Source organism: Grus americana, chromosome 1 (assembly GCF_028858705.1).
Source record: "Grus americana isolate bGruAme1 chromosome 1, bGruAme1.mat, whole genome shotgun sequence".
Lineage (NCBI taxonomy): Eukaryota > Metazoa > Chordata > Aves > Gruiformes > Gruidae > Grus > Grus americana.
Window position 1 is genome coordinate 65,724,590 of NC_072852.1, and position 22,133 is coordinate 65,746,722.

The 22,133-nt window shown below is 40.0% G+C and overlaps 1 protein-coding gene and 1 long non-coding RNA gene across 12 annotated transcripts in view; one reads left to right on the plus strand and one right to left on the minus strand.

Annotated features, from left to right (window-relative positions):
- Positions 1-22,133, minus strand: part of CHRM2 (cholinergic receptor muscarinic 2) — a 107,847-nt gene that overhangs the window by 31,526 nt on the left and 54,188 nt on the right. The window lies entirely within an intron of this gene.
- On the plus strand, positions 581-13,269 carry LOC129215608 (uncharacterized). The gene is made up of 2 exons (XR_008580044.1): positions 581-839; positions 11,990-13,269. It is a non-coding gene; the product is annotated as an uncharacterized LOC129215608 (long non-coding RNA).

Below are 22,133 nucleotides of genomic sequence, written 5' to 3' on the forward strand. Positions count from 1 at the left end.
GGCTGTCCTAATAGCATCAGAAAAATACTTTGCCAAATACTTGAGTATGAAAGAACTGGGAGGATGTGTCAGGGCAGAACCGTTACACTAGACGTGATGATGATACTGCACACGGTAACACATAGCTTTGAAGGAACAAAGGTTTTGCAGTAAAAGCAATGACTTAGATTGAACTTGTCTGGAATCAGTGTCTGTCCCTGAAAAATGTGGGCACAGCCATCACCCCTGACACCAAAAGCACCTCAGGCACCCAAATCCTATTGGTTATGGAAATCTGTTTCTCCATTTCAGTCTTCTGTGTGCATTTTATTTTTCTCCTGCTCCAAGTTTATCTTGCAACTCAGACCTGAAAGATCTATAGGACATGCAAGATATCTCACTCACATTTGAGCAATGCCAGGCACAATAGGTCTTCAAGACACTAGAGCTAGTATATAACTACACAGCTGGCCACCATTCAAGGTACAGGAGGGAGTTGGAGGTTTGTTCACCTTTTCTCGTTTGTTTGTTTTCAGGCAGGACATCCAGTTTGAATAGGCAGAGGCTGAGTTTATTTTTAGCTCTATGCTTCCCTCTTGTTACACAGAGCCTGCGCTTGCTGGGAACTGGTGTGATTTTGGGGCGCATTGCTGAGGGCAGGTATTTCCATGTACACACAAAGAGCTTTTGCTAAGAGAGGGCTAGAACAATGCTCAAAGATAAAGAAGAAAGCCGGGTCTGAGAGAGGAGTAAAGGAAGATAAGAGGATTCATTTAATGCAGTGGAGCTGAGCTAAAACCTGGATCAAAGCCTTGAAATGATACCATGAAGTTGGTGTGAGCCTGGCAGAACTGGCCCAAGTAAGTGCTAAATAATAAGTGATTCATGCTTATCATTCCCCTTCTCTTTCATCTTTACGTGCTGAAGGTAAGCAAGCCCTTATTCCATATTGCTGTGTTTAGTGAAACAGTAAATAAGCAAGTGTTGAGCTCCAGCTGTAATAACAAGAACTGGCAAGAGCCTGACAGGTTCGCGGTATTTTCCCTAAAAACAGCAAGAAAAAACAAGAACCCCACCACTCCAAACGCCATCACTTTCTTTATATATTAAACTACTCTGGAAGCAGATAATCTCTTCAATCCTTATATATTATTGCCTTACCTACCTTGAAATGGGAGCCATTGGCACTTTGATAAATGAACTGTAAAGTTGCTGATATTCACTGTAGCTTCTTCAACACCCCTGTATCCTCAGCCAATATGCAGCTTTGCAACGTCTGCAGCAATTTAATTCCCAGTGAATCACTGCAAGGGGAATTCAGCCTCCTGCAGAGAGGGACATGGTGGGGTGGCGTCTCTTTCCTCCCTCATTAGGAAGAAATTTGGCCAGTACTACAAAGTGTTTGATCAATTCACTGGAAGATGGAACCCCAGCAAGTCCTAGTTTTAAAGATAAATTTCCATCATGTCCCAGGGCCAGATTCTAGCATCTCTTAGCTTTTCTATGGTGTCTAGCCTGCTTCGGCATTTTTGTAAGCCACATTAAATGACTATGTACATCTTTAGATACATAAATAACTCAATAATATCTGGTCCTAAGCCTGAAAATAATCCTAGTCCATCAACAGGATAGTTTGTGAGCAGAATCTCATTTCAGACTACCCCATAGCATCTGTGTAGTATCTGTAAAAGCGCAAGATGGAAGTGTTCTGGGACATTTTCATCCAGTCAAAAAGTACAGGGGAATATCAGAAGGAAGATTCTAGGAGAAGAAAAAAACAACAAGCACCTGACCAAAAAATATCCTCTTTTCTCTAATTGGGTTGTAAGTAAGGACTTATACAACGTAACTGTGTTGTTAGTTAAAGTGTTTTTTGAGTGTTTTAATTCATCTTTAAACCGTTGGTCTAGTGCCAAATATTAGCATTCAGATTTTTCTGAATACTGCAAAGAGATTCCTTCTGTGTATTTGCAGAAGTGGGCTATCAAGGTTTCATTTTGAGGAGCCATTTGAATATTATTGTAATGACAAAGGCTCGCAAACCCAGAGAAGATTTTTCTCCCTGATGACAGCACATCTCAGGCACTGTTTTAGGAGGTCAGCTCCTGACTCATCCGGAAGACACTTTACCTCATTACTTTATGCAGGCCATTACAATACACTTTTCATGAGTGCTCCATAAAATAACTTTAATGAAAACAAGGATTTTTTTTTCCTGTTATTGCATATTCACTGGTAATTGTGCATGGTGTACAGGTGTTTTAAAACACAGTTTCTTCTTAAAGACTTTCCATTGCACTTTCAGCCCTTGTCAAAATTGCTAACATGCTTTTAGCTTAATCTTATATTTCACTAAAGAGTTTTGAAATTGTCTGAGATGTTCATATGAAGAGGAAAAAGGAAAAGTACTGAGGCAATGGGTGGATATTGTACAAATGTTACCAATTTGAATGTTACACTTAACATTATAATATTACATTACAGTTAAGACATTATAATGTGTCACTATTCCAGTCCTAAAGAAAGGTAAAGATGGTTGCTTCCAGAAGAGCTGCGCCCTTCCCAAGGTGGAAAGCAACCCTGAAAGACGGAGTCTCTCATCAGCCACATTGTGAGTCATGTCGTACACTCCCCTGCATCAGAGTGGACTTACAGGCTTAACACCTGTAAAAATCACTGTTACTATTTGCTACAGGGTCTTGGATTTACCAGATCTCATTTATTTTGAGAAAATTATCTCTCTCATAGGGTAGCTACTGTGGAAAAAGTGACTCCCTACAGTTTGCATAGGTGACTTTCCTACAGCATCATGTGCTCATCTTTCCTGTTTTGCTGCTGTACTTTTTATTATCTATTTTATCACTGAATTATTTGCTCATAAGTCATATTTGTTTGTGGTCTGGTATATACTGGAATCTATTTCTTACCTGTATTTTGGCAAAGTATTCCTGCATTGCCTTTCTGACAAAATTAAGTCTTTTGCTGTTATGGACAGTGCATGTGTCAAACAGCAGCTGGTGATCAAAGAGTGTTGTGAAAGATGGAGCCAGTAACATGACGGAAGGAATGTGAGGAATGATTGTGCCTCCATAGGGCAGGGAGAATTTGGGATGATTAATTGCCAGATTTGAAACTGCAGCAAGGAGCTTGAACTGTTCAGATAAGGGGAGCACAGGTATGGTACAGAGGTAAACAGCAGTAATCTTAGGATGAAAATGAAAACAGTCATGAGGGATATGCTAGACAGTAGAACAAAAATGGGAACATAGTAGAAGACAAAGAAATAAAAGAAGAAAAAAACAGGAGGCCAAGGAAAGGTACAGTAAACCAGAGCTGAAAGCTAGAACAGGACTTTGTGATACACAGAGAGAAGGAAGTAGGAAAGAAAATTCAGAGTGAGACACAGATATAGACTACATTTTTAAAGTGTGTTACTGGTTTATAGCTAGTGTGTACATCAGGCAGGGGTTACCGTTATTTCTGATTATAGGGAGGGTGGTAGATGATAGTTGCACAGATGAACAAATTCTTAATTACCTCCCTTCAAAATAATAATAATAAAAAAAAAAATCCCAAACCCTTACCTTGTGTTATTATTATCAAGATTACATTGTCTACATATGGCCTGACATCTTTTAGTCTTAAGTAACTAGGAATTGGTGTTGGGAGAGCACCTGGTATTCATGCAACAAAACCTTAGCTCTATACCTAGTAAGATGCATGCAAGACCTAAATTTTCATCATTACTCATTCACATTTCCTGTCCTTTAGAAAAGATACTGGAAAGCATAATACACAACACAGAAGGAGAAGATCAGAAAAATCTCAAGGAATTTCTAATTTTCTTGATCAATTATAATATGTTTTGACAGCACTGGCTTGGTTGGTTTTAGCATGGATACCAGCTAGACTGTGTCATCTTAACCACCTCTCTTTTGCTTTAAAAGATCTGTCAGTGAATCCAGTTACAGAAGAACTCCCCTGAATGTCTATATATTCTGACTCATTAATTCATCCATTTCCATAACTGGTCCTCTGATGCCATTTGAAATAAAACTGCTGAAAATGTTCCAAACACACGTTTCCCTAAAGATTGGTTGATGCACACCGCAGTGTGTTCCATCGTTTGTATCCACTAAGTTGTGCACCGTGTGTCTCTGTTCTGTGGTTTGCCATCCTCCCTGTAGATTAGCAAAGATAAGTTATTGAGGTTTTGATGACTCCACAGGGCTGCTTTCAAAGTGGTTTTTTTTTTTCATGGTCATTCTTTCTACTCAGAGAAAATATCCTTCCTTCCGGAACAAACTTCTGAAACGTGTTCTGCCTGATATTTGATTTTCCTGTAAATCCTTACCTCGAATTTTGTAGACATTCAGGAAATGAAAGTGCCAGTTCTGAGACCTGAAGAGGTGTGGTGCTTAGAAGCTGTTTAAGAAATGTCTTGTGAAATCATTAGCGTTCTTTGGTTTCAGAGCAAGCCCCCTACATTTGGCTGCTCCTTCTGCAAACATTTGTACAAACTTTTTGAAGAGCTCTCTGAGTCCAGAAAAAGACTCAAGCAGCAAGTGCGCCAGTCTGTCACTTCTAAGTGCTCAATGCTGTGTCTCTAGTTCCAGTCCTCCACCATTGGTGGTGCCTCAGTGAGCTAAGGTAGCTTTTTGCAAAATGGTACTTGTGTCCCCAATTTGTTGAGCTCTCAGATCATACCAGCCTTATTCAAACTCTCTTTCCACCTGTTACTGAAACAAGTAAACTGAGGCACCAGATATCTGAAGGAATCTATCACCTGTAACCCCTCAGTTATCTGCAAGCTCGTGGCAGCAGCATTCAGCGGGGCAAGTGGTGTTCTCTGATCACTGACCCACTCCCTTAGATCTTTGTCATGTCAACTGACAGATGCCTAGTAGAAAACTACTTGGTTATTTCCTCCTTCCTCCTCTTCTGGCCTTTCTGGTATTGTGTGAGCAGGGTCTCTACCATGCCTTGCTCTTCTGCTGGTTCTCAGCAGTCTGCCAGACTCTGCTGGGAGCCTACCAGCTGAGATTCCTCAACAATTTCTTTGTCTAGCATTCACATTCGCTGCTGCTTGATATGTCAGGATTGGAAGCAGGTTGCCTTGTTGAAGTGCTCTTTACCCCGAACAGTCTATGACTACCACAGATCCTATTCTTCCTATGCTTATTCACTTATTTGGTATATTTTCAGGGTCTCAAGAGTTGCTCCATATGATCATCACTTAGTGTTACATATTCTAAAAATATTTGGTTGTTGTCCAGAAAACTTGTTAAACTCATGGTCTAAAACCTCCTTTATGACACTTAGACTATTTCATTCCTTAACAACATCATAACTACTTGAAATATCACTTTAAAGTATCCCTTAAATGGGGAAACTCACAGCTTTAAAGAAAGTTACAGTTCTGAGATTCCTTGCAAGAAATCATACATTATGGCAACTCATTTGAACCCTGTAAAAGAAGTCAAAGCATGCGGGCTCAAAGTAGGTTTTTTTTTTGTTTTGTTTCATGGCATATCTGACAATATTCAAAAGGAACCTGAGCAGCTCACTGCAAAGAATGTTCCAGTTAACAGTAACACTGGTTCTTTCATCTCACAAATAAACACTTCTCCTTTTGTTTGAGTGGCCAAAATTGTGTACTGAGTAGCTGTTACTTAGTATTCATATTCCTTCTTGACAATAGAACACCCAAGACTGTGAACAAAGATTTGCCTGAAAAGAAGCAGCTGAACTGCCTTCGTTCAGGTACTTTTTTAGCAGCTTCATGTGACCGTTACACAGATTGCCCTGTTTTGATTATTGGGACCCGGTGTAACAGCAATGTTAGAAGGAACAGAAGCTGCATCAGAAACCCAGTGAAGAAAAGGCTGGGTCCCCGGTGACAACAGTTTCTGTTTTCATGGCAATACTGATGATGATACACTGTGCACCAGAATGGACAAGGTACAAGACACCACAACAGAGATTTTCAGTCATTCTAGTCCAAATTTTTTTCAGTGTGGTGGACTTCAGGGTCAACAGGAAAGAATCCTTTCTGGATTGTCCAAGGAAATTGTGATGTGCTGTGTTATTACTCTTAATGGCAGGCATTGCTTTGTGAGACATTTCCAGGATAAAACTGGAAACAGATTGAAATGGAATAATGTCCAGTAGGGGGTTTGATCTTTGAAGAGCAGCTGACAAGCATCTAAGACTTCTGAACTCTGGCCTGATCTGGTTAGGTCACCTAGTTCTGTTGACTTGCTTTTCTTTTTTGTCAGAACGGTACACAAAAATTACTTTCAAATCTATCTGAAAATAGAGAGGAACATACAGGGAAGGATATTGCAAGTGAGATGTGTGACGTATGTCAGTTTAGAGATTTCATCTGTGCTGGCAAGCAGGGCTGAGCCTGCTACCTTCATGCTTCAAAGTCACTTCTGCATTGATTGTAACGATGATAACAACCTTTACTGACATTTTCAGCCTCATGAAGGGTGAGAAATAAGCAGTTCCCTTTTCTGAAATTTCATGAGCCTACTCAGGATTATCCACTCCAGGATTACACAACTAAGTTGTCCTAGTCTTACTAGGAAGTAAAGAAATAGAGAGTGAGAAAATGTGAAAGTCAAAGAGGAGCTAAATTAGGAGAAAGTCCTTGTCCATGGATAGGAATAAAAGACACGCAGGTGGAATGGTATCATGACAGAGGTGTAATGGCCTTGCTGTGCCACCATGCAGGTCAACCTGGCTGCTAGTGACGGTTACTGGTTTATTTGTTACTTACTGTAGAACAAAAGAAGGATAGAGAAGAGAGTTTTCATACCTATAGAAGTTGATGTTTAATTGCGGTACCTAAGTTAGCAGCCTCATCTTCAGCTCTGCAATGAATGGAGAGTGGTTCTTCACACTCTTCAGAGCTCTGAATTAGCCTCCTGAAGCCTTTCTCTCCGCTCTCTCTTAGGCTCCTAACCCAAGCACCTCAGCTGGGTGCTTGGGGATGTGGAGCATGAATCTCCACCATGCCAAAGAGTGAACTATGCCATTTAGTCTCTGTTACCCAGTTTAATCCTAGGGAGCGCTTCAATCTTTCATCTTTGTCTCATCTCCCCTCCATGACTTATTCTGCAATCTCATCTAGAGAAAAATGACAGTCAATCAAGTATATTATAAATACCTTGAAATGAGTGGAGTAAACAGCATGGCAATAAAGTTGACCAGCCAGCCTCTCTCGTGCGATGCTCTTTATTATGTTCAGCTGCAAGTGTCATTTTCCTGATGCTGCCCATTCATCTTCTGCTGGGTTACAAGTCAAATCTGCATGCACTCGAGCTCTCTTGGGGTGAAGAGACCCAGCAGTGGCCAGCTCATGGCAAATAAACTGTGTCATAAAACTGCAAGTGTTCCCCTATAATTTATTCTCCTGACTTTTTGTTTTGTTGCTATAGAGGACTGCAACTGGACATTCCTGAAATGCATTGCTTTGGCATGTAAGGCAGCTATGCATCATTTATTTGAGATGCCGGAGAAATAGAAGAGGAATTCAGGGTGGGGAATAAAAGCTATAGTATAGTCTAAGCTGTGTGCAGTGGTAACGTAGTTGAGGGTAGGTACAGGAAAACAGAGTTTACCTACTACTAAAGTGAGGAGCGTAAATTTGCTGGGACTCCGCTAGAGTGGCAACATTCACCTGGGATGAAAAAGGGTGTATTTATTTGTTTTGTAAGGGGAGGGTGAACAAAGAAATGAGAAAAATTCAAGTACCTTGCTGCAGAAAACAATAGCGGAAATTTCTATGAAAGCAGTTGCTCAGTTTCCCACCCTGAGTCAAACTGAGGCAAAAGGTCAGTGAATGCAGTGATGGCAGCCGTGATAGTGGTTCAGTATCTATTTCAATCAGCAACAAAGTGACTTTGCCCTCTTTAATCTTTCAACATGAAGAAAGAGTGCCTTGATTTTTAGTACTTAATGAAACTAAAGTGTGCCCAGCTCTAGAAAGGTCAATAAACCTTTCTGGTTAATATATGTCAGAAACCCAAATCACACCATCTAGCTTATCTCAAATCCTAAAGCAGATAGTTCTACAACTCCACAGTATTTACATCTTCTAATCCTGACAATACAGCAGGCAGAGACATTTTGCTCTTTACTATATATGAAGCTTTCCTGCTCCTTTCTTTTCTTTCACTGAGTCATGAAAAATTCCTGCTATAAAAGATCCAAGCACAACTTACATTCCTCTCTTCATACCCTGGTTCAGTTATGGTTTCATTACCTCAAAAGTTAGCTTAAATGCTCCTTGTTGTCCAACAGCTGAGTAACTAAATAAGGGAACTTTAGAGAAATTGGAAACTCCACAGATACAAATCTGGTACAAGGACATGGATTTTCATGTACTGTACATGTAGCTGCACAGCTCAGTGCCACAAGAGAGGTTTGTGATCAAGGACCCATCAGCAGTTAAAAAGGACTGAACGTATGTGCTTATAACAAGTGTATGTAAAATGTTGATAATACAAGGTTGCAACGTGCAGGGAGAGGTGGCATGCCGGTCTTCTAATGCACCTGTGACTGGATTTCAGGTTGGGACAATTTCTAAGCAGTCTGACTTACACAGATTTTTTTTTTATTATTATTTTTTAATTTTTTTTTCCTAGTAACAGGTATTTATCCTGGTATTTGTTTAGGAGCTTCTGATATCTCTGATAAGATTATATGAAGTGCTGTCAGACACTAGCAGAGGGAGGATTAAAAACTCACTGGGTAAGTCCTGTGTTCCTATGGTCCAGCACTGGTTACCACAGGGCGTGCTGAGATCACCCCTGGCCGTGCACATCTTTCAGCCTTCATTAGGCCATTAGATCCCCAAAGATATCATTCTCTTGAAAAAACGTACTCCCCCTCTGCACCCTTGTATGCTCTAGGGGCCTCAGTTTAGTCCTACTCTGAGCATGAGACAGGAAGGCTTGGAGGGGATAACATATTGGGGTTTGTATCTGAAAGTACGTACACTGACGTAATTGCAATTATTAATAGTGGTGAAAGGATGTGTCCAATCTATAATTTGAGGTAATGTTTGGCAACTTGAGCAATATGAATCATGAATCATTCATTAACTGAATAATGCTTTTAATTAGTTAGAATTAATTTTAAGATGTCCTCTGTTATTTTGTTGTGTGATTTAAGGTCACTAGCATTATTTTTAAGTAGTTATAATTACATTGAGACTTATATGCAATGCCCACCAAATACAAATATATTGTTTGCTTTAGTTCAAACTAGTTTTATACTTAGGGAAAAGTCTTTGGGAAAGCTGGAGAGTCTTAAAGGTGAAGCCTGTGGTATCTCCCCAGTTATATATGAAATACTATTCCCATTCGACTAGGTCTGAGAGCCATGATACTGAGACATCAGAGCCTGTAAAGAGAGTTTAGTGATGTATCTGCCTGCTTGATGTTTCAGATCCTTTTTGGCTGTAAATAGGTAGAGCTGCATTGAAGCTAGTAGAGTCTGATGATATGGATTTGAGCAGGGCTCCATTCCCTAGTCAGCAGGCTTCCAGGCTGCCTACCACTCCGCAAGGCACTGCTATATTCAAATTAATTACAATTCTTTTTGGTTGCTCCATCAAAAAGATCTCAAAGATTATGTGGCCCCAGGACATGGTCCCATTATGTTTTGTCAGCCCCAAATGGAGGGACTCAGGCAGAGCTGCGCATCTTGTCAGAGATATGAGCAGGGCACCTTTTTCTGCACTGACTTAGGTTCCATTTTTCTTCCAGTATAACCGAATAAGTAACTGAGAAAATTCTGTCTCTTCTGCACAGTCCCATAGCTTACATTTTAATTGTACATGCACTCTCTGTCTCTGGAGACAGTCATCCTCACATTCCATCACCTGAGGAATGAAGACAAAACTCCAGCTTCCTCAGAGAGCACTAAGACATCTTTAACTGCATAATAATTGATGTTTTTATGGAGTTCCAGATCATTTACTGATATTGAACACTTCAGTGGCTTAATCCTTCCTCACACAATGTGGAGACAAATAATAGCTTGATAGACTTCATCAATCATGAAAGGCAGACAGAGCAGGCAAGCCAGCATGAAAATATTTTAATTATACTTTGTCAGAAGTATATCACAGGAGACAAAAGCACTCTTCCTTCACCACTTTTATTTGGGGAATTTATCCAAGTCTAAATTTATTTATTATTAAAAATTGCACCTGGGTCCAAAGACTGGACTTCCAGAAACTAAGAAGAAAGAGAAACAAGATAGAAGTATAAGAATGAAGAGTGGCAGAACACCACAGACCTTGAGGAGACCAATTCCTTGCTTGAGGTCAGGAAAAGAAAAAATTCATAGAAAACAGTAACTATTACAGAAAAGAGGATAGGACAAATCTCATGCTTCATTAATTCTTTGCTTCATGCAAATTTAATATAAGATAGTACTGCGCAGTACCTCTGGACACATATCAGCGGGGTTAATTCACTGCAGCAAAACTTTCCATTGGTTGATGTTCTCCAGACTAGTAGGTGCTTTCCAGGCGTTTCTCCCTAGCTTCCCCAAACCGTATTTATAAAGGATAAGTATCCAGAAATGCAAATGAATGGCACCTCGGATTGATAAGGAACATAGAAAACTGGCTTTCTGATCAAAGAAAAAAGTTATGTCATAAATTAAATATATTTCTGGAGCTGAATCCAAGCTTACTAAAGTCAGAGGCATTTTCTCTGCTGTGTTTCAATAGTTTTGGGGTTGAGGCCTTGTAAACTTGTGTAAGATAAAATAGACCGTATTGTAAAATCGGATTGTTGATCATTAGACTGCTCAACTACTGCTTCTGTGGATATATTTTTAATATATTTATTTTTATCTTTTTTATTATATTATTTTTATGTTGTATAAACCAGCACTTGATAACAGTTGTTAAAATTATTTTGTCTCCATTGCAAACCTAGCATTGCTTCTATGTCTGAGTGCTGATTTGTTACTGGTGGCTTATCTTCTAACAGCATATCATGGTAGGAGATGTGCCAGAGGATCACCAATAACACACTGGGGTAAACCATATAAGCAATTCCATTTTCTTTCTTGTCAGTTAGTGTTGTAGACTGCAGAGTTCTCACACTGCTGAGGTGGATTGTATTGAAGGAATAAAGATGAGAAGTATTTAGCTGGCCTTTGGTGAATGCTGGAAAAGGTCAATAGCTTGTCTACCACCTTGGTTGCCACTGAATGTCTCAGAACAAAAATTAAAGAAAGGATTTCCAAAAAGTGCCTAGAATTTGCTTTATTCTGTTTACAACTTGAAGTCAATAACAAAGTACTCTTGACATTTATAGTAGTGGGGTCATAGCAGGACAGGGGCTTGAAATTTTTCCCATCCTAAAAGCTCTACACATAGTTTACTGACAATGGGATCAAGGCCCGGGTATCCAGCCATGTACCTCGTTCAACAATAATGTGCCTTCTGTAATCAACCAATTTCCAAAACATAGGAATGGATACCCCATGTAATTCATTCAAACACAATCTTTTTTTAAATCTTGCCAAGCTTTTATTGTCAGTAAAATTTCCCTGCAGTGAGCCGCTCCAATTTAATTAAATGTTGCATGAAACTGTATTTCTTTTCCCTTGTTGTACATTTGCTGCTTATTAATGCATCCTGTATTATTGAACCCAAGGTAAACAGACATCTCTATTTGGCCTTCTCTATGCAATTCATTTGTTTTATAACTCTATCATGATTAATATAACTTTTCTTTTCAGAGTAAACTCTCGTAGCCTCTTCAATTCCTTCTTATACTGCTGCGTTCCCTTAGTGCCTTTAGACTTTCCCATTTCTGTCTTTTCTTTCTTAAATACAAGACAACCGAAACCAAAGACAGAAGGGTGAATCCACTGTGGATGAAACACTTCACATTCCATTTTATTCTTTTCCTTCTTCATCAGTGTTTTGTTTCTGATTAACTAGAGGTCCTTAATTGTTATTTTCTTTCCCTAGGAAGGTTACTTCGATTTCAAAGCCTGTCAGTGTACATGGGCAGTCTCAGGTGTGTCTGTATTTACCACCTTGGTATGTAACGTAATTCTTTAGGAGTGCCTTGCAACCTACCTGTTCTATCTTCACTAACCTAACCACTGCCATCAGCTAATTTTGCCAACTCAACTTCTTTAGGTTGTTAATAACTGTAACTAATTAAGAGCAACTAATCCAGGTAGCAGTTAATTTATCTGTCTGACCTTATACTGAGGTTTGATGTTATATTGTTCCTGTAGGCTTACTATCTGTGAAAGTTTTTTTTCCTTGAGAGTGTAGGCTCTGAGGAGAGCTGAAGGATGGAGGTGAAGAGTCTTTGCTTACACAGTACATAAACCAAGTCTTAATACGACATGAGGGTATTTAGGTACTTCAAAGCCTGAATGCTATAAACCCACACATCGGTCTGAATAGCTTCTCAGACACACAAATGTGGAAAATTAAATTGTCTTCCTGTAGGAAATATTAATAATTTGTTTTCAACCCACACTGATGAAATTTTGACATCTCAATTATTTTCACATAAAAGAAAGTGGAAAGCAATCTCAATTTGGAAATATTGGACTGCAAATTGTTTACTCTCTTGATCAAAGAGAAGATTTTTAATCTCTAAAGGCTGATGTGTTTGATATTCAGAAATATCTACAGTAATTCTGAAAACTGGAAATATCAGTGTTGGGTTTTGGGTTTTTTTTAGATTAAAAAAGAGGTTTGTTTGAAGTATTCTACTTGAAATATCCTATAACTATTATTACAGGAAAAACACCGGGGGTGGTGGTGGTGGTGGGTTTTTTTTGTTTGGTGGTGGTGGTTGTTGTTGTTGTTATTGTTGTTGTTGTTATTATTATTACTTGTTTCTTTGATAGTCTAAATTTTTAAGGAAAAGATTAAGTAATTTTTTTTTTTTTTAGAATTCTCTCTTCTCTCCTACTCTCTATTTATTTTCTAACAGAAAAATAAAAAAGAAGGATCGTCTTTGAGAGGACTCTCACTTGGCTTGCTGAAGGTATAGAGAACATCCATGCAAGCACATCCATGCAAGCGCTCTTCCTGCATTGTGCCAGGGAAGGGGCATTTTGAAGAGATGTGCATTTTAGAAAGACACCACATCTTTCTATATGAACTCAGAAATTCACTTGTTTTTATTTAATAATCTTGGGCCAGTGATTATTGCTGACACCCTGGTTAACATATTTTCTTAATTGTGTCCAGTTTTCATTTTCATTAAAATACTTTTGATAAATTATGGTAGTCCTGTCTTCATTTGTTGTTGTTAATTCAATACTGGGGGAAATAAAGGAGAAAATCTTGTTTCAATTTGGAAATGGAGCCTAATACCCTGATAATAGGAACCAAAGTCCTTGTTTTGATTGCAGGTAAGTATCTGTGGAACAGGAACATCTTTTTAACAACAACAACAACAACAACAACAACAACAACAACAACAACAACAACAACAAGAGAAAGGTGATGAAATTAAATGTTCCAGCTACCTTGGCTTATTCGAATTACATTGGTTTATTTGGATGAGAGGGTTCTGTAGCAAAATACATGCCACCTTTCAGATTTCAAGGGGGCTCCCTCTCACCTCTGCCACCACAGGCAGGTAGCTCATGATGCGCTAACCCTCACCGCAGGCTTGGCTACCTGGGGACGTGTGGCAAAGGCAAACTGAATCAGTTAATGGTGTGAACGAAAGTGCATTAAAAATCCTGCGGGTGTTCCCTTTCAAGTGTTAAGAGTCTGCATGCTACCGTAGCTTAATCTTTCTCTGAGGAGGGCTTGTCCTCGGTGAAGTGTTAGCATAAGGTATCACTCCAGCGTTGTTCCTGGCTGAACTCCTGCACACACAGAGCACTCTCTAACTTGAATTAAGCGATGATTTAGACGCCTTTGCTGTGTTTTGCATCCGTGCTGGTGGATGAACCAAAATGCCTGGTGTCTGGCTTATCTGGCTGGGGAGGCTTGCTAACAGCTGGCCGTGCCGTCTGCCATACCGCAACAGAGCTGAATTAGCTGGTTTGTCACAGGCCCAGGCTAAAGGTTGAATAATGCTTATTTTCAAACCAGCAAGGGGGAATTCAGCCACTCGCTGCTAATCCTTGCACAGAGTGTGTCACTAGCTAGTCTCTCCCCGCAGCTTCAATGTTTGCAGCGTGACCGTGTTTGCCCAAGGGAGGCCAGCTCCAGAGAAATCAAGCTGCCTCTAAGGGTACGTGCACATGACTGGAAGCAATTGAGTTACTGAGGCTTAACGAGTTACCTCTAATCAGTTGATGAGCTGTAACTCAATAAGACACAGAGATTTTATTGCTTTTAATTGCATGTCTCCATCTTTGGTAACCTGAGTTAACCCTGCACTAGCGATGTTCCCTGAGAAACTACAATAATATATGAGCAGAGAGACATGAAGCAGGAGGAGGGGGATTCATTGCTCCCACTTCCAGTAACGTGAATTACCTGGCTTGTCTCTGTGGTCTTCTCTAGAGCCAAAGGAAAGAGGGCCCTCTCCGAGGTGGCTTTGAGCACATAAATGAGGTGCTTCCTCAGAGTCTCTCTCTGGAGGAGCTTACCTCTGCATTGATGACAGAAGTCATTAAGAAGAATAGCTAGCTAATTTAGGCAGAAATGCTTCTTTTGGGTGTTGTGCCTACATGAAATGGTAAGAGGGGTTTTGGAAGACAACGTCATATGTGTTTTTTCTGCCAATAAACAATAGATGTTTCCCCCATAAGTTGGTGTCTTATGCCAGGAGAGGCTACATACGTATGTTTTCACAGATTTTGGTTTAATTACACTGACATTTTGCATATGACAGAAATTTAATTTTTTAATTAAACTTTTTTACCTCCCCCCGATTTTTTTTTTGTTCTCCTTAAATTTGGCCTGTACAAAACTCTGAAGTGTTTCATGCTGACAGGCAACTTCCCACTCATCCTGGAAGTGGCAGGTTTATGCTGATCTTTAACAGAAGGAATAAATGGCACCAGGTGAGGCACAAGGATGCCCCGCAGTGCTGCCTTCCAGCAGAGCCATCTGAGACAGTGCAAAGGGATTTTTCATTTCTTAGTGATGAAATTTGAGTGCATCAGAGAGCGAAACTAGATCAGATGTGACTAAAGAATTTGGCCACAGAGTAAACTATAATTAGGATTTTGGTTTTTTGTTTCTTCCGGTTGCATGCTGCTGCTACTGTACTTTCAGACATTACCAAACAGCACAGTGAAATAACATCAAGAAGCCATTTCATTTTCTAAACTAGCATTGGCCTTTCATTCACCTTCCATCCTCTTGGGTTACCCAGCTGCATATTAGAAGTGGTGTTCTGCCTTGCCTCTATCCCCCTTCATTGTTCATGTAATTGGAAAGAGTCAGTACAACTGTGCTTTTGAGGTTTGGTTTTAGTTGCTCTTACTTCCAACTCTGTAGAATATTGCTATATATTAGTTCACAAAATCACTTGTATACGAAGACCTTTCACAAATATAAATTCTGAAAGCTCTTCTGTAATGGCATGGGGTAGATGGGTTTAAATTTACACATTTTGCAGCCAAGTGAACTGGTGAAGGTTATGGTAACCCAAGATGGGTTAGAGGAATTTTAACAACAGTAGTGCAAGCAGTTCTCTGCAAAGCTTTACCCATGCAACATGCCTCTGACTATATGTTTGAGCACATATTTAAAGCCTAATTCCTACTCATCATCTCTCATATACTGTTTTTGCAAATATGGAGCCTGTTTCAAACAAACTAGACTTCCCAGTGAAAACTGAGTGAAATAAAAGGTTCCATTTTGATTTTCTGGGACATTTAAGTGTTACATTCAAAATTAAAATAATAGTGAATAGAAATGGAGAGGTCTGCCAAGTGAAAAACTCATATTCTGTCACCGTTTAAGTCCTGGTGCCTCATTCTTGCTGTCTCTATGTGAAAAACAAACATATCTCTGAACACTTTGCCACTTGAGAAATGACTGTTTTAGCATAGATAAAAGCTCCAGATACTTAAGAGACTGGTAACGCCTCTCTCCCCCCCAAAACAGAGCTGAATTCATAACACTTTTTTATTATGGTTCAAACTCAAGCTGAATTCTTCTCTGTGGGAATTTTCTTGAGAAAAAACATTGCAAGTTGACCATCTGTTGGATTAGACAACCGCTTCATTCCCAAACCCCAGCCTCCCGCATCGCCTCCTTCTCGCCAGCCTCTCTGCAGTTCCATGCAGCACATTTCAAAGGCTAAAAAAGCAACTCTGAAACTTCTTACCCCAGAAACTCAACAGTACGCCCTGAGGAGACAGCTTCTCCTTTGGGGGCAAGTCCCTTTAGTTCTAATTCCCATGCACGCTCATTTTCCTTCTCTTCTCCCATACTGGGTCTAGATGCTGGTGTTCATCAATTCTCTCCACGGGTTATCCTTGCTCCATTTTTAAAACCTCGAGTGCTCTTCAGCAGATGTGAGAGCCTCAGGCTCACTTGCCCTCTGAGCCACAGAGAAATCCTGATTATACAGAACCAGATATTATGTGTCAACAGCAGGCATTGTAGGATGGAGGTGTATTTTCAACAATGAGCTGCTAAACCTGTAAAGGTTTCTAATTGAATTGCTAAAATCCCGCAAGGGATGGCTGGTCAATGCAACATAGTTCCCTCCAAAGCTGTTTTTCTGCTCCTAGTGTTTCTCTTTTTTAAACCTGTTTTCATTTTCCTGGCAGCAATTCTGTTCTCTAACTCTATTACTGCAGTTTCTCTTCAGCACTTATTCGCATTAAGCAGTTTGGTTAAAATTCTTTGCCGCTAAGCTCCGGAGTTTTCAGCTGTGTAAACGGTAGGGGATATTGAGAGAAGGCGAAGCCCCCGAAGAAGTGCTTCCTGCCTCAAGTTGCTGATACAGAGAGCGATGCAGATCCCTTTTTCTGACCGACACACTTCAACACCTGAACTGTCTTTTGTCAGAGACCACACTGGAAATAAATGTCTGCTGCTCTCATGGTCTACAGCCTGTGACTACAGTATCACAGCATTAGGTACAGCGACTCTTACCTCCTAGCACTAACTGCTGCTCTGCTACGTGTTGTGAGTAGCTGCCGGTGCTATGAGTGCTCTCCTGGGAATCACGGTGCCGAATTCCTAGAGAAAACCTAGGACTGGTATAAAGTTATTTAGAGTTCAGAAGTGAACACTACTACCACTGTGGCCTTCCCCTATATCTGCAATGCGCAGCAGATAGACGCTTTCTATATTAATCTGCTTTTATATTGGTATGCCCACATGAAAATAAATTATATTACAGCAGTATAACACTGAAATAAAGCAGTGGTGAGCCAAGCTTCATGCCTCATAACTCAATTCACTCACACCTGCCCTTCAAGTATGTCTGTATGTATATATATATGCATCTATAGATGTATGTAGTGTGCATGTTTGTGTATTTGGCTCTGCACGTAAATATTTATATGCTTTTCTAGTTTGAATACTTTAACAGGAAAAAATATACTGAAGTTAAAGTTAGGTCAGTCGCATCACCAAATGCAAACATTTCTGATTCTTCTATGTGTCCACTTGTTTGAGCTGGGTCCATAATCCTTTCCCCTCCTTTTCCTCTGGTTTAGGATGAGAAGAATTTGCTAATATATGACAGTTTCAAGGAACTCTTAAAACAAGAACTTAGTAGGAGCAGTATATATCAGTTATAATAAAATCCACAACCACAAACTCCAGAAAATGTTTAACAGCACAGTTCAGGTAGGTGTCAACTAAACTATCCTACGGAAGTCACTCTCTCTTCAAATGCAATGCAAGATGGGTTCTTGCGCACTTGCTGCTAACGTTTTGACTGCTGAAATCTTTCTGCTTATTTGCCTTTGTTTCAATTAGCCAATGTCAACAGCTCTCTAACAGTGGAAAGGTGCACAGTTGCAACTGGTACTATCATACAAGGGAATTCAGATGCTTTAGCATGTAAATGAGACATGAATGAGTACACACATCAACGCTTGCAGGGTCTATCTTCGTGCTGTCACTGGAAGCAGGCATGAGACTGGGGTAGGACACACTATTCTAATTGATACTCGTGGAGAAGAGCACTTAATATCCAAATTATGTGCTCCATTTCCCTGTATCACAACAGTGAAAATTTTTATATTGCACTTGTCAGTAACACCCACTGCACCTTGTTTCATGCCTGATTAGGCCCCTCTAAAATATGTTTTGTCTACTGAGCTTTGGCTTTTAAGAGATGTGGTAGAAGAACCAGTCGAAGAGGTTAATCTGTGGCTGTATCTCCCCACTCACAATGCAGGCATGGCATATTTAGGACTATACTGAGGGATAACATGAGTTCAAGTCTTCAGGCATTCATCACTGCTGTGCCTTGGACATTTCCTCAACTCTACTGGTGAATACAGCTGGACTCAAACTCGATGAACACACAGTGAGCCTAAATGAGTAGTTGGGTTCTGCCAGGATGAGAGGTTTCTGAACGCAGAAATCCTAGGGCTGAAGCCTAAAATGATTGAAACATGCTAAAAAAAAGAGGAGAGAGAAGTGTGTTTTGCTGTTTGTTAAGACTCATATCCCCCTGCCACCAAGGCTTTGGTCTCTGAAGGCCTTCTGAATTACCAATGACTGCCAAATACTACGAAGCCTGGGTGCCAGCCCACACACTCCTTGCATAGCTACACCACCTGGAAAGACTGTTGAGAGAAGGGTGGCACTAGAGCTGCTGTGTCCTTCATGGAGTTTCATTCAAAGAGGTGTGACAAGCATCTTCAGCAACTTCAAGGCTGCTCTACAGTTCTGCTGTCCTGCAACCTCAACATTGAGTAGGCACCTTGACCCTCCGTAAGTGTTTTGACAATGAAAATCTGAGGCTTTGCACACAAAATTAGAAGCACACAAATGCACCTGCCAGCTTAACCTTCAAAACCATGAGACACATTAGTGCATCACCAGTGAAGGTGCCAGATAGCTGGATTACAGTCTCTAAATTTCAGTGCCGATATCTGAATAAAAAAAGAGAAAATATTGCACTTTTTTTAATGACTAGGGTGAGCTTAGGATACTAGCATTAAAAAAAAATAAAATCTTAGAATCACAGAATTGTTGATGTTGGAAGGGACCTCTGGAGGTCATCTTGTCTACCCTTCCAGTCAAGTAGGGTCACATAGAGCAGGTGACCTGTTTAAGCTTTTCATCAACTTCTCTCTCTCTCTCTTTTTTTTTTTAAGGTTTTGGGTTGAATTTGCAGTAGGTGACCCTCTGAGTGCTTAACTGAAAATAGATAAGCATCCAAGACTTAAGAGTTCTGCCTGACGAGAAATTGACTTTCTCTGAACCTTGGTAAACAAATCCAACTGAAAATCTCATGTAAATCACTTATTTTGTCAAAATTAACCAAAATGCAATAGAAATTAATTTACTGAATAGCTCTCCACTTTGTTTACCAGAATTTGTAATGTTGCTGGCCTCATTCCTTGAAATTTTGATCACTTCTTTCCTTGATATTTATGTGAGTTCCTATTTCTTCTGTTCTTTGAACTAAATTGTTGAGAACAGTCTTTATTTTGCTCTGTTGGTATTTTCATGTATGGATAAATAACAAAAGGACAAATGCACACATGAACCAAATCTTTCCATAATTGAAAATGGATTTAGTCTGAGCTTTAGGTTAATATTAAGGTCACTTCTCATTTTAGATAAACCGTTTATTTCCACTAATCAAACACCAATCTTCGCTTCAGCCAAAACCTAATCTGAATGTGAGCTTTTCCCTCAACAAGAATAACTTTTCTGCGAGCTTATGGATTGAGAAGGAGCTGCAGTTCATTAGTGTTCCCCTGTATTCACAACCACAACTTTCTCCAAGTTTCAATTACTTTCAGGTAACACAGTTCATGGCCAAACAATGATTCTAATAGAGCGATTAATCTAAGTCTCCAATGTATATAGACAGTACACTTATTCCAGAAGCAAAACAGGGTAGGGGAAAGGTCCAGGAACTGACACTGTCTAGTAACTGCATGATTGTCTTGACAGTGTTATTAGCTTTTCAGAATCTAAAGGAAAGCAGCAAGATGAGGAGGTGCAGGGTGACTGCAGAAGACATATCAAAGGCCTAGGGAGTGGCAGAGTTTTCGACATGCTGCTTGTCTGACCTGATGGCAGCACTTATTAAATCTGTTTCAGGGCAGAACAGATTTCTTCCTCACTTTGGGATCAGAGTTCTAGCAGGAACAGGATATGTTGCTTTAAAATTTTCAAGGCAAAATCACCAGCTCAGATAAATCAATATGACTCCATTGTGGCTTTAATTCAATTATACCAGTGCCTGAGCATCTTGCCCTTGAATGTTTGAAGAATGAAACTCTTCCCTCTCAATGAGTTTATCAGCTAGATAGATAGGATGGAAGAAAGGAAATATTACTGTCTGTAATGAAACTTACTTATTACAGGCAGGTAATTAAGGGATAAATTCATAGAGTCACATTTTCTTCTTCACCAAGAAAAGTCTCCAGCAGAGTTGGGGAAGACATCAGGAACGCGGTTGCAGCACACTAATTTACATGGTCAGTCACAGACAAGTAGTATCTTAGAATAGGTCTTATGCTTGGTGTCCCCTAAAAGGACTTTCCATGGCTGGAAGGCTGGTATAAAAGAGATTTGTTGTCTGTGCGTCTTCCTTGAAGTGGAGAAGGAAGGTGACAGATGCAAACTCCCGTTGCAGTTAATTTGCACTGAGGAATTCCCTTTGAGTATAAGCAGCAAGGACACCAATCTTTTTCACAGATAGTGTGAATTAAAAGAAAAATAAGAAAACTTTGCTCTGAACTTTTTTCTAAAGGAAAGCTGGGGAAGTCAATGACAGAATACGGTTTGGAACCCAGTTTTGGGGATGTTTCTAACACTCCTGTTCATGAAATTACCCTTCCTCCTGATTTTATTTTTTTGTATCTTTGTTCCTGGTTATGGGAGTACCTTGTTCTCCAAAATATTTTTGTGCAAAATAAAAAAAAATGCATGATGACATTTTATCAATCAAATACAGATACAAAGGAATCGGATGTTACAAGAATAATTTTATGGCATATTTAGATATTTCTTACCCACTACTGTATTTGTGGTCTGATATTCTTCAATGCAACTTCTGTTCAGTTTAGATCACAGGAGCATAGATTTTAATCTCCTCTACATACTCTTCCTATTAATCTTTTGGTTTGTTTATGTCTGCTTATATTTAACAGACTTTCTCTCTTCTCTATGTAAATTCTTTTAAAATTTCTGTTGACTTCTCCTTTCCCACTGCCGGCTCATGTTGAGCTTCTCATCAATCACTACCCCCAAGTCCTTCTCCTCAGGGCTGCTTTCAATCCATTCCTTGCCCAGCCTAAAGTCATGCTTGGGATTGCGCCAACCCACGTGCAGGACCTTGCACTTGGCCTTGTTGAACTTCACGCGGTTCTCACGGGCCCACCTCTCCAGCCTGTCAAGGTCCCTCTGGATGGCATCCCTTCCCTCCAGCATGCCAACCACACCACACAGCTTGGTGTCATCAGCAAACTTGCTGAGGGTGCACTTGATGCCACTGTCCATGTCGCCGACATTATGGGGTTATTTTGTGACTCTGTGGAGTCACAGACAAAACACATAGTGAACCACAAGGTAATACTCCTTTTCAAATGAGGACAGGTATGAGAACCCTAATGCTATTTCACCATCCTACCAGAACCTCTCACTGCAGTTTTCATAGGAAATGATGGCAACGCCACCCTGTCAGCATTTCTTCTTGTCCAAGAAGATAGTTTCTCTTCTTGCGGTCAGGAGGTGGTCTTTGCGTATCAGTAGATTTCAAAATGTTTTGGATCTGCTTATTACAAAAATGAGACAGCAATTAAGGGGTAACCTAGAGTCAGGTGGCAGTGGTTTGAGAGTGTCACAGCTGCATGAAAACCCATGTTGTATGAGGAACCCACTTTTTAAATGACTACACCATTTAAAAGAACAAAGGAGAGGAAGGAGAAGAGGAGAAAGGGAAGGAAAGCCTCTTTCCCACAGAAAAATAAGAGCAGTTGAGCACAAGGGTAAAAGTTACTGTGGCCCTGTCAGTGACCCA